Consider the following 16,176-nt stretch of genomic DNA (forward strand, 5'->3'; position numbering starts at 1 on the left):
TTTCCTGATTCATGACCCATTTCCATATGCTTTCATTGCTCCTCAGTCCCTCAAAGGTTGTCTTGCTTTGCAGGCTGGTAACGCAGTCTCTTCAATGTTACTTACTGTTGAACTGGCCCAGAGGCTACTGACCTGGGTTTGAATCATCCCAACCAGTTAAAATCATTTCAAGTTTAGGCAGATTGTTTGGCCTCTCTTAGCCTGGTTTCCTCATCTGTAAAGTAGAAAAAAAAATAATACCCATATCTTCGTAAGCCTACTGGGAAGATTAAATTGTATTATGAAAATATTCTTGGGCTTCCCTGGTGGCGCAGTGGTTGAGAGTCCGCCTGCCGATGCAGGGGACACAGGTTCGAGCCCGGTCTGGGAAGATCCCACATACCGCGGAGCAATTAGGCCCGTGAGCCACAACTACTGAGCCTGCGCATCTGGAGCCTGTGCTCCGCAACAAGAGAGGCCTCGATAATGAGACGCCCGCGCACCGCGATGAAGAGTGGCCCCCGCTTGCCGCAACTAGAGAAAGCCCTCGCACAGAAACGAAGACCCAACACAGCCAAAAATAAATAAATAAATAAATTTTAAAATATTCTTGTTGTTAATTAAACATATTTCCCCTTCTTTTGCCTTTGCCTTTATAATGGTTCTTTTTTGGGGGGGCAAATATTGTCCTGTCTCAATGAAGCTGTGAAGTTCCCGAAGGGCCGACTTTACAAAACAACAAATGTGTAATGAGGATCTCCTGGTCTAAGGCACTGTGACAGGCTCAGTGGTTGTGGGGAAGTGGGAATGGGCAAAAAAATGCAAGAAAAGAAAAGATAAAGCACAACCATCTGCACTCCATAAGCTTCCATGTACTTGGGATAATGTGCAATGTAAGAAAGTCAAATGATAACACAAAAATGTAAATAATAATCCAAGATAACAAGAGGTACGACCACCAAGAAAACAGTTGCTGCCCACTGAATAGCTCAGAAAGTATTGCAATCAGAGGGCAGGAGACAATCAGAATCCCTCACGTAGAGGTAGTCAGTGCAGGTCACTGGTGTGCCTAAGTTGATGAAGAGATTTGACAGATGATGGGAAGAGGAAGTAGCCACTCATGATCCAATGATTTACGATTGACATAGCACAGAATTTGGAACTATTCCAAAGTAAATATAAGCACAGGCAAGTTGAGGCAAGAGTCCACTGTGGTTTCAGGAACTGGTTCTTATATTTTGGACTCTGCCATCCTCTCCCTTTAATCGTTTCTTTTAAAATTCTCAGCTTATGCTCTCCCATTTCTTTCCTCATGTGTCATCAGCTTCAAAGTTGTGGCCTCAGACAGAGGACTTTCAATCAACAGCGTCCAGTGAGTATTGATACTTCACTTGTCTTGAATCGCCCAATGAGATCGACTGCAGCAATCCAAGTGATTGTCAGCAGTTGACTCGAGTGAATTAAAAACCGTCAATTATTTCTTACATATGAAGAGTCATAAAAATATATATAGTGCCCCCAAAATATGTAGTTCCAGCCTAAAATTCAGGAATTATATACAAAGAATACATCAAATTGCAGGCTGTTCTCGCCCGTTCTTTCATCAAGAAAATGCCAGTGGCCAGAGAAACTGCCTTCTAGCTACCTTATTTTTGAAGAAGTGCAGTCAGGCCCTTCTGCTTTGGCTAGTTGGGATAATAAATAAGGCACATGGATAAATGTGTTTATTTAGACATGTAATTTAGTTTCTATATAACTGTATTTTTCTTTTAACGACACACATGCTGATTCCTAGTCATCAGCCCTAGGCACCAGTAAAATCAGATTAAAAGCATTAGTAACATAGTTAATTCCATTTATAATATGCCTACACCAGAGAGGAGAACATTAAAATAAGGAAAATCTATAAACTGGAATTAAAGAATTTTTTTAGAATGACTTGTAAGGAATCTTTGAAAGAAAGACATAACATTTTACATAAACACTCTCAGGGAACATTTTTAGCCATGTTTTGCAAAATAGTATTTGTAATCCCCATTAAAATTTGCCTTGGCCACTTGAGTCTTCATATTTCTACTTCAGGTTGATTCAGGTGGCGTTGTATTAAGGGGTGGGTGTCCTTTAGCAATGCTCCACTAGTCGTAATATTGCCTTCTGTAACCTTGCCTAATAATCACTATCAGCTAATCAATGTTTCCTTTTTATTCAAATTCTATTATCCACTCCCTTTTGACCTCTAGTTCTTGGGACAGCCCATGCATTATTTTTTTTCTGAAATCCTCAGCATATTACATGCAGCATAACAGGATAAAAGCCTTAGCATTAAACCCAGTCAATAACTCCCACAGGCAGACATCTATTTCATCCCCTTCTTTAATGTGCTGTCCTTTGTACATGAAGATGTCACTATCGACCCACAGTCCATCTGGCATTTGGTGTGGATTCTGGACTTGGTCCAGCATCAGTGGTGTATTTGGGCCAAGTCATCCTCATTTTTCGCCAAGGTCATCTCTTGAGACCCACGATCCCATTTGACAGACAGGTAAGCAGTAACCATAGAATGGCATAAAACTACCTGGCTTGTAATTGAAACAATCATTTCACTTGCTTTTTCATAGCCAAAAAGCTATTGAAGTAAATTATGCATTTTGACTTCACCTTATTTTCTTGTCTTGTACGTCTTGGTAATTAGTTAATATCAACAATGAAAGCTCCTAAAAGAAAAGTATACTACTTCATTTGTTTTTCATCAGTTTAGTTTTTAAAATAAAGTCATAAAAGGAAACATCGATGCATAAAACATGTTTGTTATTAAAAAATTCCAAATATGTAGAAGTGCATAAAATTAATTCTCCTTCCTTGCTTGCTACCTCCTTCAGTCCAATCCTCTATTCCAAAGATTTCTGAAAGCATATACAAATACAGACATCCGTATGTAGGTGTATATCTAAATTATAAATATCCAAATGTATTTTACTAAAAAAATTAATATAATACATGTTGTTTGGTCTTATTCTTTAATATTTCCTAAAGATATTGCATTTTAGAAGATATAGAACTACCTTGTTAATTTAATAATTACATAATGCTTCATAGTATGGATTAATCACAATTTATTCAACCATATCCTTATTGATAGAAATGTACATTTTTTTCTGATTTTTCACTATTACAAATATTGCTACCATAAAATACTGTGTATTATTTCTACTTCTATATGACAAATTATTATTAAAGTGAGTGGCCTCAAACAGCCACAAACCTTCATTAGCTCATAGTTTTCGTTGGTCAGAAATCTAGGAGCATCTTAGCTGGCTGGTTCTGGCTTGGTGTCCCTCACTAGAGTGTAGTCAAGATGTTGGTGGAAATCTGAGGTCTGGACTGGGACTGAAGGATCTAAGTGGCTCATTCACATGGCTGGCAGGTTGGTGTTGGTTGTTATCAGGAGACCTCTATTCTCCTTCATATGGGCTTTTTCATAGGCTACTTGAGTATCCTCATAATATGGCAGCCAGCTTCCCCAAGATGAGCAATCCATGAGAGCAAAAACCTGAAGCTACGTTTTCTGTGACCTAGCCTGGGAAGTTGCCTAGCATCACTACCACCACAATTTTTTATGACTTTGTTTAGATATAATTGATATACAGAAACAACAACAACAAAAACCCTGCATATGTTTAATGTACACAATTTGATGAGTTTGGATATATGCATATACCCATGATGCTGTCACCACAATCAAGGTAATAAAAACATCCATCACCACCAAAAGTTTCCTTGTGTTCCCTTCCCCCCCACCTCTTTTATAATAAGACTGTTTCACCTGAGATCTATCCTCTTAACAAAATTTCATGTGCATGATGCTGTGTTGTTAGGTATAGGCACTTTGCTGTACATCAGATCTCTAGAACTTATTCATCTTGCATAAATGAAACTTTATACTCATTGAAAACCTCCCATTTCCCCTTTGCTTCCAGCCAATGGCAATCATCATTCTGTTCTCTGCTTTCATGAGTTTGACTATTTTAGATACTGCACATAAGTGGAATCCTACTGCATTTGTCTTTCTGATACTGGTTTATTTCACTTAGCATAATGTCTTCCAGGTTCATCCATGTTGTTGCAAATGGTAGTATTTCCTTCTTTTTTAAGGCTGAATAATATTCCATTGTATGTGTATACCACATTTTCTTGATCTATTCATCTGCTGATGGGCCTCTGGATAGTTTTCATATCTTGGCTGCTGTGAATAATGCTGCAATGAATATGGGAATGCAGGCAACGATGTGAGACCCTGATTTCAATTATTTTGGATATATACACAAAAGGGAAATTGCGGAATCACATGGTAGTTATATTGATGAGCTTTGAGGAAACTCCATACTGTTTTCCATAGCTTCCTCACCATTTTACATTCCCGACAATAGTGCACAAGGGTTCCCTTTTCTCTATATCTTCATGAACATTCATTACCTTTTGTTTTGTTTTGCTTTTTGATAATAGCCATCCCAATGTGTGGGGTGGTATCTCACTGTGCTTTTAACTTGCACTTCCCTGATGATTAGTGGTGTTGAACACCTTTTTATATACACGCTGGCCATTTGTTTGTCTTCTTTGGAGAAAGATATATTCAAGTCCTTTGCTCATTTTTAAATCGGTGTTGTTAGTTTGTTTGTTTGCTTTTGAGTTGTAGGCGTTTCTTATATATTTTGAATATTAACTCCTTTTTAGGCATGTGGTTTGCAAATATTTTCTTCCATTCTGTAGGTTGTCTTTTGACTCTTGATTGTTTCCTTTGCTGTGCAGATTCTTAGTTTGGTGTAGTTCCACCTGTCTTATTTTTTCTTTTATTGTCTGTGCTTTCAGCGTCATAGCCAAGAAATCATGTCCAAGACCAATGTCAAAGAGCTTTTCCTGTATGTTGTCTTCTAGGAGTTTTATAGATTCAGATCTTATGTTTAAGTCTTACTCCATTTCGAAATGATTTTTTTTCTTTTTTTTGGTATACTGTATAAAGTGGTATAATGTTTGCCGGTGGATATCCAGTTTTCCCAACACCATTTGTTGAAGACACTGTTCTTTCCCTGTGCGTCTTTTTGGCACCTTTGTTGAGATCAGTTGGTCTTGTAAGAGTGGGTTTATTTCTGGGCTCTTCATTCTGTTCCACTGGTCTGTATGTCTGTTTTGGTGCCAATATCATATTGTTTTAATCATTTCAGCTTTGTAATATTTTTAAGTCAGGAAGGGTGATTTCATTCTCTGGTAAATTTCTTGTTAATATCTTTTGCTGTTTTAAATCTAGTTACTTGCTCTTGAATACATGTTTAAGAGGTCTTTATTTACTGTGGATGGTAATCTGTTGTCTGTTATGAATGTTAAAATATTTCTTCCTACTGTGGTTTTTTCTTTTAACATTCAAAATTTTTAAATGTTGTTTTGTACATGTAGAAGTTTAATATATTTTTAAATCTGCCATTTTTTCTGATATAGGCTTTATTTTAGTAACTCAAAGATATTTTTTAAATTATCCAAAGGTTTCTTTCTTGTACTTCCATAGCACAGGTTTTATGTGTGTTTTTTGTTTGTTTGTTTTGTTTTGTTTGTATATTGTATGAGTTAAGAAAGCAACTTTAGTTTTATTTCAGATTTTTTCTTAATGGTGGTTTAAAATGATTTATAACCATAGAACACTTTTGGTTAAGCAAAGACGTAAGAGAAACCCTTAACCCCCAAAAAGCTGCAGCTCTTTGGGTTGGAGCTCTGCCTCCTTGTTTCCCTTACCTCCCACCCTTTGTAGCAGCTAAGAAGAGTCTGGGAGGAAGAAGGAAGAGTCATATTGAATACCTGGGTTTAATGAAACATAGTTTGAAACCCACTGTGGTCTAAAAGATGTAAAATTTGGAAACAAATGTAACTAGTTAGTTAAAATCAGTTGTTCATCCAGAGACTGGCAAACATTTAAAAGTTGACTAAATAGTATTTTGTTAGTTTATGCATTTACATTGATATTGATGTATGGGTATGGACTTACATACTGAAGACATTTATGTAATTCCATGTTTTAATTTAATATTAAAAAAAATTAAATCTGGCCAGTATAAAGCAACTAGTTGTATATGAAAATAAGGGAACATAGATTGTAAATCAATTAAATTCAGTTTTTTTTTCCTAATAAGAAAACCATATGGCTTCAGGCACCAGGCAATGCATTCTATCTCTTAAGAAAAAAATCTTACATTCTAGATATTCACCCACCCAGTGGATGAATGAGTCATGAGCTCAGTCATGAGCTCACAGATTCACATGTCATGGCACTCGCACTGTGCATATATCATTTATATCCCAAAATATATACACTGCATATGGACACACACAGAGTAAATCACAAGGCTTTCCATCCTGTAAGTCTTTCTCTTTTGCCTGTGAGGGATCTCATTATTAATTAAAGAATCATTTAGCTTGCATAATTGTCTTCTGCCATACATAATTTCAACCTTTCAATGTCTCTTCAAGTTGTCTTATTAGACTCCTTTGTTTTGGTGACATCGTCAATCACAGCTTTTAGATGGACAGACTCAGCAGTGGGGTGAATAACATGTAAAGAAGTCCTCTCTTTGTTCCCAATCATGGAACTTACCAACAGGTAACTGCATTTGTAAATTTCTTTGAGTCTTTAAAACTAACTACCTAAGTTCCCAAACCCTGCACTTGAGGAGCTCAGCCGTCTGATTGAAAGGAATAAGCCATTTGTTGTTAAGTATCCACTGCTTTGGAGCAAACTGATAACAAGACATAAGAATACAGCCAAGCATATTTCATTCACAGCAAGCTTTTATCGTTACTTTTTAAATAAACATTAAAATAAAATTCAGACTAGAAAATAGTGGTTCTCAAGTGTACAGTAAGTCAGAAAGACTAAAACTCTTGGGATAATCAAAACATTGTAATAAACATATACATATATACCTGTATATTTACACATTCTTTTCTTTTGTAGTAACAGAGGCATCATGGGAAATGACCATGTTTGAGAGAATATTTAGACACGATCTGTAAACTGGTTTGAGAACATCAGAGGCTGTCATGTCAGATCAGATCCATGGGTCCATTAGAACAGCTGGCTAAAAGGCATAGTATTAGGTGAGAAGCGTAGTATTGGTAATAAATGTTTTCACTCTCTGGCATTAGCTTCAAAAGAATGTTAGAAAATGCTTTTCCAAACATCCATGTCTTCCCTTCACTGAAGTCCATAACTTTATCTATTGTCTTCTTGAAGAGAATGATTTTTGACTCCTTGGCCTCTATGAGTTTACCACACACCATGTAAAATTGTACCTCTCTCAAAATGCAAGGTGAGGTTTTGTTTGAATGTTCTGAGATTTGTAAACAAGTGTTTGCTAATGCATCAGGTTCCTTTTAAGAAGGGTATGTATTCTCTTTGGGTATTTTTTTAATTTTGTTCAGTACTGAGTGGCTTCTGGCTGCAGTGTTAGGAAGTTCAAGGAATTTGTATTGATAACTTTTTCTGAATTATTTGTATAGTTATATCATTGAATAGGAAATATTTTAGAGTTCTACAATCAATATTTCAGAGAAAACTTTGGGAAAGATGTTCTCTATTAAAATTAAATAAAGCTAATAAGCCAATTTTATTAACTTTTATTAAGTTTTAAGTATGTAAGCCAGACGCATTGTTCCAAATTCACAAAGTGCAAAATGGCATCGAGCAAAAAGTAAGCTTTCATCTCTCTCGACTCCCCAGACACCTACTATTCTATCCAGGGCATGCATTTTGCCAATTTCATAACTATTATTCTAGATAAATCCTTACAGAAATGTTCTATACATTTGCATGCATGTGTTGTATATATTTTCACACTAACATTTGCATGATATAAACTCTTCTCTGCAACTTTTATCACAATGCATTTTGGAGCATTTTCATATTTGTGCATGTGAAAACATCTCCTTTTTCTTAATGATTATAGAATATTCTATTATACAGACATATTGTGAGCTATTTTCAAAAATTACATTACCAGATAATTCTTCTTCTATGGATAGTTTGAGGAATTTGAAAAAAAAATAAAATGGCATCTACTTCTGGAAAACCATGTCATATCTATTCTCCTATGATAATAACATTCTCTGTGTTTTGTTTTGTGGAAGATTTTCCTCTTTTCACTTATCCAAGTATTTTTCTGAATACATTACATAGTTTAAGTAAAAACAAAATAAAAAAGTTTATTTTGGGGACAAATGGATATCCACGTGCAAAAGAATAAATTTGGACCACTACATCACATCATTACATAAAAATTAACTCAAAGTGGATCACAGAAATAGATATGAGTTAAAACTATAAAACTCTTAGAAGAAAATATAGGCATAAATCATTATGATGTTGAGTTAAAAAATTGTTTCTTAGATATACCAAATGCATAAGTGATAAAACAGAATTTTGGCAAGTGGAACGTTCTCAAAATTAAAAACTTTTTGCTTCAAAGGACAACATCAAGAAGTGAAAAGATAATGTACATAATGAGAGAAAATATTTGTAAATAATGTATCTGATCTGGGACTTGTATACAGAATGTATAAAGGACATTTACAAGTCAATAATTAAGAACAAATAACAGAATTTAAACATGGGCAAAGGATCTGAATTGACATTTCTCCAGAGAAGATACATGAATGGCTAATAAACACGTGAAGAGATGCTCAACATCATTAGTTATTAGGGAAATGGCAAATCAAAACCACAATGAGATGCCACTTCATATCCATCAGAATGGATGGAATCAAAATGATGAACAATAACAAGTATTGATGAGGATATGGGGAATTTGGAGCCCTCATACACTGCTGAAGGGAATATGAAATGGTGCAGCTGCCTTGGAAAACAGTTCAGGAGTTCCTCAGAATGATAAACATAGAGTTACAATAGAGCCCAGGTAATCCATCTGATGTCTTTCTGATGTATTGTCAAAATGTTTTTGATATTAAATAGCTCCCAATTCTTTAGCCCTTCCCCAGAGTATCTCAGATTTTAAAATTCCAATTGGACCTCCACCAAGGCTTACAAATTCTCTACATCTGCCTAAGCATATACCCAAGAAAAACTGAAAACATACGCCCACAAAAATTTGTACACAAATATTCATAGTAATATTATTCATGATAGTCAAAAGTGGAAACAACTCAAATGCCCACTAACTGCTGAATGGGTAAATAAAATGTGGTATATCTATACAATATGATAAAATTTGGCGATACTAAGAAATGAAGTACTGATGTACGCTACAGCATGAATGAACCTCAAAAACGTTATGCCGTGAAAGAAACACTACATGTTGTATGAAACGTTTTTTAAAAATGTCCGGAACAGGCAAATCTAAAGAGAGAGAAAGTAGATAAGTGGTTGCCCAGGACTGGTGGGGTGGGCAAAAGGTGGAATAGGGTAGTGACTACTAATTGATTTGAGTTTTTTGAGGTGGAGGGGATAATGAAAATGTTCTAAAATTAGATTATGGTGATGGTTGCACAACTCTGTAGATGTTGAATTGAATTGTACACAGTAAGTGGGAGAATGTTATGTACATTGTTATCTCAACAAAGCTGTTAAAAAATAAAAACGAAAAATGAAACGTCTGTCTTCCTTCCACATTTGCCCATGTCCCATAGTTCTCTTGTTATTGTTCTCCATAAAGCACCAGATCTAGACATGTCCACAAGTAAAAGCTTTCAGGAGTGGATAACTCCAATATTTCCACAGTCTTCTTATATATTGAGTATAACATTAATACCAAAAGCTGAAAATGATTTCATGTAAAAAGGAGACTACAGACCAATATGTCATGAATATCAATGCAAAGATCCTAAATAAAAATTCACAGTAAAGACTGAAGAATAAAATTCAAAAAGAATACTTCATGGGGCTTCCCTGGTGGCACAGTGGTTGAGAGTCAGCCTGCTGATGCAGGGGACGCGGGTTTGTTCCCTGTTCCGGGAAGATCCCACATGCTGTGGAGCGGCTGGGCCCGTGAACCATGGCCGCTGAGCCTGCGCATCCGGAGCCTGTGCTCCGCAACGGGAGAGGCCACAACAGTGAGAGGCCCGCATACCGCAAAAAAAAAAGAAAAAGAATACTTCATAACTAAGTGGATCTTATGCTAGGAAAACAGAGTTTCATATCAAGAAATCTATTTCTATAATTTATCAAATTAATAAATAATAAGGAGAAAACCCATATGATCACCTCTACAGATTATAAAGGATATTTTGATAAAATTCAACATTTCTAGGAAAAAGTTTACTAAAATAGAAATTTGTTGATACTACCTTAAAATGATAAAAATTTATCTATCTCTACCCAAATGTAATTATGACCCCTAGTGGGTAGGTACCAGAAGTGTCTCTATCAAGATAAAAACATAAAAATTCTCATTTTTATCAAAATTATCTAACACTAAACTTGAAAAACTAGGCAATGCAATCAAATAAGAAAAATAAATTAACTGTATAAAACTAGAGAGGAGGAGGTAAACTATTTAAGTTTGCAGATAATATGTTTGCACATCCCACAATTAAAAACAATCAAGTGAAAATATACTCCAGATAAAGAGTATTTAGTAGATAGAATGGCAGGATATTAATATTCAGAATGTATACATTTCAGATGTAAAAAAGGCAATCCATTAGAAAACATAAAAGTAAGCCCCCACTTATAATAGCAACATATGTGGTAAATACATAGGAATAAGCTTTAAAAGATATGTGCAAGACTTATGTCAGGCTGGCAGGATTTTTCTGTAGAAATAAAGAAATTCAGTAAAGTTTCAGGATAAAAAGTCAACATACAAAAATCAGTTGCATTCCTATACACTAATAATAAACTGTCAGAAAACAATCTCATATACAATAGCATCAAAAGGAATAATATACGTAGAAAAAAATTTGACCAAGGGGGTAAAAGACCTATACACTGAAAACTATAAACATTGATGAAAGAAACTGAAGACACAAATGAATGGAAAGATATCCTGTGTTCATGAATTGGAGGAATTAATACTATTAAAATGTCCAGACTACCCAATGCTATCTATAGATTCAATAAAATCACTATCAAGATTCCAATGGCATTTCTTAACAGAAATAGAAAACAATGATCCTAAAATTTGTATGGAACCACAAAGGACCCTGAAGAGCCAAAACAATCCTAAGAAAGAAGAAACTTCTGGAGGCATCATACTTCTTGATTTCAAACTACATTACAACTATATTATTATAGTAATCAAAATAAATCTATGCATATATGGTCAATTAATATTTGACAAGAGAGCCAAGAATACTCAATGGGCAAAAGATAGCCTCTTCAATAAATGGTGCCAGGAAAACTGGATATTTACATGTAAAAGAATGAAAATGGATCTCTGTCCTACACCGCTCACAAAAATTAACTCAAAATGAATTAAAGACTTAATATAAAGACATGAAATCATAAAAATCCTAAGAGAAAGCCTAGGGAAACATCTTGACATTGGATTTGGCAGTGATTTTTTGAATATGACACCCAAAGCACAAGAAAAAGAAGCAAAAATAAACAAGTGGAACTACATGAAATTAAAAAGTTTCTGTACAGAAAAGAAATGACCAACAAAATGAAAAGATGATCTATGGAATGAAAAAAATATTTTCAAACCACATATCTAATAAGAAATTAGTATCCAAAATATATAAGGAACTCATACAATGCAATAGCAAAAAAAGCCAAATACAATTGACCCTCGAACTTACACAGGTTCACTTATACAGGGTTTTTTTCAATCCATACATATTACAGTGCTACTATAATAGCACTGGTTGAATCCACAGATGTGGAAGCACAGATATGGAGGGCCAACTATAAAGTTATAAGGGAATTTTCAGCTGTGGTGGGAGGTAAGGGTTGGGACCCCTAACCTCCACATGGTTAAAGAGTCAACTGTAATCTGATTAAAAAATGGGCAGAGAACTTGAATAGATATTTTTCTAAAGAAAACATATGGATAGCCAACAGGTCCACGAAGAGATGCTCATCATAACTAATCATTAGGGATGTAAATCAAAACCACAATGAGCTGTCACCTCACACCTGTTAGAATGACTGTTATCAAAAGACAAGAGATAAATGATGACAAGAATGAGAATAAATTGGAACACTTGTGCATTGTTGGAGGGAATGTAAATTGGTGCAGCCACTATGGAAAACATTATGGAGATTCCTCAAAAAATTATAAATAGAACTACTATGATCTATATGATCCAGCAATTTCATTTCTGGAATAATGTATTTCAAGGAAATAAAAACACTATCTTGAAGAGACAGCTGTACCTCCGTGTTCATTACAACATTATTTACAACAGCCAAGACAAGGAAACAACCTATGTGTCCATCAGTGGATGAATGGATAAAGAAAGTGTGGTATATATGTACAGGGGAATGTTATGCAGCCATAAAAAGAGGAAGTTCTCCCATTTGTGACAACATGGATGGACCTTGAGGGTATTATGCTAAGTGAAATAAGTCAGACAGAGAAAGACAAATACTATATATGATCTCACTTATATGTGGAAACTAAAAAACTCATCTTATAAAAACAAACTAGATTGGTGGTTGCCAGGCACCAGAGGGGCATGGTGGAGGAATGGGTGAAGGTGGTCATGACGTACAAACTTCTGGTAACATAAATAAGTTCTGGGATGTAATGTACAGCATAGTGACTATAGTTAACAATACTGTGCTGTATATATGAAAGTTGCTAAGAGAGTACATCTTAAAAGTTCTCAACAGATTCACAAAAATTGTAACTATGTGAGGTGATAGATGTGTTAACTAACTTAATTGTGGTAATTATTTCACAATATATACATATATCAAATCATCACATTATACACCTTAAACTTACACAACATTATATGTCAATTATATCTCAAAGCTGGAAAAAAAACCCGAAAATTACTTTGATTAACATACAATCATGGTTGACAGTTATTTTCTCTGAGTACATTGAAGATATTATCACACCTTGTTCTGGCTTTCACTGTCGCTTTTGAGGAGTTAGCTGTCAGTTCATCAAACCACTGAAGGTTCTCATTTTTCTCTTGTTATTTTAATACATTTATGTGTTTTGTGTTCTGCAGTTTCATGTGTCTAGGTACTTATTTTCCTGGTTAGGATTCATTTAGGCCATGAATACAAGAATCAGTATTTTTAAAAAATAAGTTCTGGAAAATTCTCAAGCACTATGGTTTTGAGTACTGCCCCAGCCCCCTTCTCTCTTCTTCCTTTCCGAAACTTAATTAGGCATACATTAGAACTTTGTGCTCCCTCATGTTGATTTAACTTTTAAAGTATTTTGTATCTCTTTTCTTCTATTCAGCCATATCTTCCAGGTCACAAAATTTTTCTTTCTTTATATCTAATATAATTTTAAATCTATCCATGGAACTATATGTTTTTCTAGAAGTTCAATTAGTTTCTTTTTCAAATGTGCTGCTTTTCATATTTTTATAATCTTTACCTTTTTGATAATTTCAGTCTCCTATTTGCTTTCTTAGAATTTATTACAAACATTTATTTTATATTCAATATCTGATTTATTTACTTTCTGAAGATTTTATCTGATTATGTTGTCCAAAAGGTTTAATGATCCTCACTTATGGTATCTTATTTTCTTGTGCATTTTGTACATATTTCTCAAAAATTTATTTGTAAGGATGCCTGGAGGCCTATTTGAAAGATGTGTCCTGCTAGAAAAAACTGTCCTGTTTCTGCCACTGGCCTGGAATTTTTACCAAATTCTTTGTGCCTGTGTGCGTGCATGGTGTGTGTGTCTGCCTGTGTTGGACACCAATATAGTATGAATTTTAACTGCTATAATCATATCATAATTGGTTTGCAGTTATGAATTTTAATAACAGATATCCCTCTCCATCTCAGGCAGAATTTCCAGAGATGCAGTTTTATCTGCCTTCCTTTCGCAAGGATTTTGGGCTGGCCATGCACTGCTGATTGGGATGTGTTTACTTGTGTTTTACATTACACTAAATATATGGCCCTCAGAGGGATTAGTTCTATGCAGGAGTGTCTCATACAATAGATTTCCCACTTAGGGTGACCCCTAGACTTTGTCTCCCCCATACCCTCAAAGATCAAGAAAAAAAAGCCGAATTTACATAGAACGGCAAATTTCTCACAACAAAGACAGGTTCAGGGTTACTTAACTCTCTTTGTGCTTCCTTTGTTCTGAGTATTATTTACTAACTTGTTACCTGTAAATATTTTTCAAGATGAATATAGATGTACAACAATTTAGTTGTTTTCAGCAGAAGGGTCATTCATGATAACGGGTGCTCAAAAAATATTTGGTGAATCAATGAACGAATGACTTTTCAGGTCCTCCTGGGTACTATTGATGGTTCATCCAAACTTTCATAGGGAAAGGTAGAAAATAAAGCCTTTTCCCAGAGGATATTTTTGTGTATCAATATCTCTTCCAGAAGGCAATGCACAACAGGAATTATGAAGGAAAGAGGAATCCCCTTTCCCAACCTAAACTTTGATAAAAAAGAAGAAGAAAGAAAGAAGAAACAAGAGGAAGAGAAAAGGGGGAAAAATAATAGGATGATCAGAGAACAGCTCGGAGGTGGAACTCTAAGTATAGGCCTCTGTAGTTGGTGTTTACTCACTCATGAGTACTTCTTACATTACTCTTTTATATCTGGAATTATTGCCAGTTATTCTACACATATTCCTACATATCTACTCCTATGACTATATTCTGACTTTTGAGAGTTTCCCAACCTCACACTGATCTCATCCAGTGTCACCACTCTAATGGGCTAGAAGAGGAACCCAGTGGTTTACTGAAAAAAAGTTAAATTGAAGATAGTTAAATTGAAGAAGACTTCCTCTGGGTTCTTCAGAATCCATTCCAGGGACCGACTACTTGTCTTTGAATTCTGTTCCCTCTTTTGCGTTAGCTCTTTCAAGAGAAATATGTTTCTCCCTCTACCCCACAGCCTGGGTGGTCTGAATCAGTGAAATTATGCCATTTCTCAGAGCTCCATTAACAGAAAGGTGGATGTAGATAGTCTGGTTCTTCCATAAGTCATAATGCTTTACAAGCACTTTGTTATCTCCCAAGATGAAATATGTGATAGCCTGTAATAGGACCGAAGTATCAGGACCTTTGACTCTTCTCAAAGTGAGCACCATCTCCTCACGCCTTCCTTCTCTCCAGCCCATCATCTCACACTCTCCCTAGGACTGTGGGGCACTAATGTACACACTACTCCCAAAGATCAGAACTTGACTAGTTTTTCATCCATGCGTGTTTCCTGCAATGAGGGAAGATCTTACAAGAGCCATCGGGAGCAGAAATGGCAAAATTTCTTGGGACAAGAAACGGCTTGTTAATGGCTGCCGTTAACAAGCAGAGCCCAAGAGGTGAGTGGATGGAATATGACCTCCTTACTTAATGGGAGCTGGTAGCTGACACTGTCCACGTGAGAAAAGAGAGTGTTAAGTGGATGTCTAGAATGTGGATCATTCCACACACTGAGTGGTAGGAAAGGCCGAAGCCCCTCAGTCACGTTTCTGCTTAGAAAACTCTCTTGCTTATCTATTCCCATGTGCATGCACTACAGCATGGATTTTCTTTCTTTTTTTTTTTTTTTTTTTTTTTGCGGTACGCGGGCCTCTCACTGTTGTGGCCTCTCCCGTTGCGGAGCACAGGCTCCGGACGCGCAGGCTCAGCGGCCATGGCTCAGGGGCCCAGCCGCTCCGCGGCATGCGGGATCTTCCCGGACCGGGGCACGAACCCGCGTCCCCTGCATCGGCAGGCGGACTCTCAACCACTGCACCACCAGGGAAGCCCCTACAGCATGGATTTTGCTAGTGAACATCATCCCTGTTTGCAAAGAGGAGTTTTCCTGGGCAGCCAATGTGGGCTCTCTCCACAATGAATCACTTCACTGGACTTCCTCCCAACATCACACTTCAATCAAAAACTTTTTGCACAAAATGTCACTTTCAAAGTTGAGGTTTTGGGGGAAAAAAGTGTCTTTATAAAAAATTCATGGCCACAATGATCTGATAATGCAGTGTTCTGATACCAGCAGATGTTTTGTCTAACATGTTCCCTGAAGCTGTAC

This window comes from Delphinus delphis, chromosome 12, assembly GCF_949987515.2.
Source record: "Delphinus delphis chromosome 12, mDelDel1.2, whole genome shotgun sequence".
Lineage (NCBI taxonomy): Eukaryota > Metazoa > Chordata > Mammalia > Artiodactyla > Delphinidae > Delphinus > Delphinus delphis.